Here is a 2,240-nt window from a genome sequence, read left to right on the forward strand (position 1 = left end):
AGAACTCATCCATCCTATGCCAGCAGCAGATAGCAGTATGCCCCACTTTGCCGCAGATCTGGCAGGAAGGACGAGCAGAAGGGCCACGACGATCACCAGCAGGACGAGAGGGTGCATAACCTTGAGAACGACCACGACCGCGATCCCTACGCCCACGATTCTTCTGCTGACCACCACGACTAGCATAATTGGCAGAAGATCCAAGATTTAACTGAAGTTCAGCCTGGTGTTGTAGTTGGCGAGCTTCATACGTCATTAGATGTGCAAACACATCATCAAGGGTGAGGGCTTCACTCTTGGTAGTCATTGAGGTGACGAAGGGATCATAGTCAGGGCCAAGACCAGCGAGAAGATACGCGATCACATCATCATCCTGCAAGGCAGAGCCGGCGGCGGCCAGCTCGGTGGCTAGCCCTTTGATCTTGCAAAAATAATTTGCAGCAGATTGATCTCGTTTCTTGGACGTGGCGAGCTCAACACGAATCTGAGTAGTGCGAGCACGAGTTGACGATGAAAACATCCGCTGCAGGGTATCCCACGCCTCCTTGGACGTAGTAGCGGCAACCACATCATGAAGAATCTCCTCAGACATGGAGGAGAGAAGGCCGCTAAGGACTTGTTGATCCTGATCATACCACTGATTATAGGCCGGATTAGAGACCAGCTCAGCACCAGCAGCAGTTGAGGAAGGGATCAGCTTGGCAGGTGCAACATTGGTGCCATCGAGGTAGCCCATAAGCTTCGTACTCCGTAGGTAGGGGAGGAGCTGGGCACGCCATATGATGAAGTTGTTTTTGGTTAGACGAATTGTGACAACATGGTGTAGAGGGATTGGATATTGTTTAAGGCCAAAAGTCGCCATGGTAGTTGAGACGGTGTTGGAAATGGTGGATGGAGAGGAGGAAGAAGACATGGCGAGGAGTTTAAAAAATAAACCTTGGCTCTGATACCATGTTAGATTGAATGGCACAATGACCTATATGGGTCACGACCTCATGTATTTATAGATGCGTATAATGAAGATTACATTCCAAATCTATGATTTGGTAACAAACCCTTCAAATCATAACAACTAGTAAATCTTAGACTATTTTAGTATATACAGTTATGATCTATTTTAGGTTTAACAGTCATTTTCGCAGAAATCGGGTGAAGAAGATGATCTTCAGGGTCAGATTTGGATCTAGAGATTGGGTGCTCAAACCTACAAACACAAACTCAAGACTCAACGACATTAAACAACCCAAATCACATTCCAGCCTAAATTGTTAGGTTTTATGTCCTAAAACACATTGTAAACAAAAACCTATTCTATTTTCAATAAATTTATTATTGATGTTTATTCAGTAAACATTACTATTGAATAAAGTGAATTTTACGATTATTAATCTAAATCCAATAAACTAAGAACAGTCTGACTATAGTATGATTACTTGACCTATATGTAGAGACATAAGAGTGGATCAAGTTCAAGTATATAGTCAAAATGATCTATAGTATAGGGATAAGGCTGAGTACCTTATCCTGGGGACACTATGGATGCGGCCCACTTTTATATATGACATGAACAATGTGATCACTATATTGTACATGCGGAGACATGTGAGTGGTGGCGTCCTATGCAATGAGTATTGCATAAGATCGGACTACGAAAAAAATTACTCTCACTTTATAATGTTGTTTACTGTTGAGACTGAGTTTTTTTTTCATTCGAGGACTTAGATAACTCGATCTTAATCCTGAGCTAACCATGAAATTATGTTTATTCGGAATTATCCTTAGATTTGCATGGGTAAGAGTGGCTGGAGTTCGCCGACTCAATAGGCCTCCTATTTCAAGGGTAAGACTGAGTGAATGGCTGGGGACGTGGAGTGCAAGATGGAATTCACTCCTCCCACTTTTAGGAATAGAAGAGAGGTAGTTCCCTTAAGTACTGACTTCAGGTCTTGAACAAGGGGCCCCACCCTCTCATTGACCTGAGAAGGATTTGGTTTACTGGTTGGACCACAAACCAGTTGTTCATTAGAGGACCACAACTGGTTGGACTCTCTCTTCATATATACTAAATCCCTTCCAAGTTTAATCACTCACCAGATTCCACAATCCCATTCTAAGGCCGGAGAATAGTAGAGAAGACACTAGTGGTGGTTCGAAACCTGTTCGTGAGGAAAAAGGAATTTGAACTACAAAAGGTTACTACTTAATACTTATGAACATGCTAGTTATTTACTATAATTGAT

General features: G+C 42.7%; 1 non-coding gene across 1 annotated transcript; it reads right to left on the reverse strand.

Moving 5' to 3' along the window:
• Nucleotides 1-242: 242 nt before the first annotated feature.
• Nucleotides 243-382, reverse strand: LOC111797782. The gene has a single exon (XR_002815607.1). It is a non-coding gene; the product is annotated as a small nucleolar RNA Z247 (small nucleolar RNA).
• Nucleotides 383-2,240: the final 1,858 nt, after the last annotated feature.

The sequence above is a fragment of the Cucurbita pepo genome, chromosome LG06, assembly GCF_002806865.2.
Source record: "Cucurbita pepo subsp. pepo cultivar mu-cu-16 chromosome LG06, ASM280686v2, whole genome shotgun sequence".
In the NCBI taxonomy this organism is placed as follows: domain Eukaryota; kingdom Viridiplantae; phylum Streptophyta; class Magnoliopsida; order Cucurbitales; family Cucurbitaceae; genus Cucurbita; species Cucurbita pepo.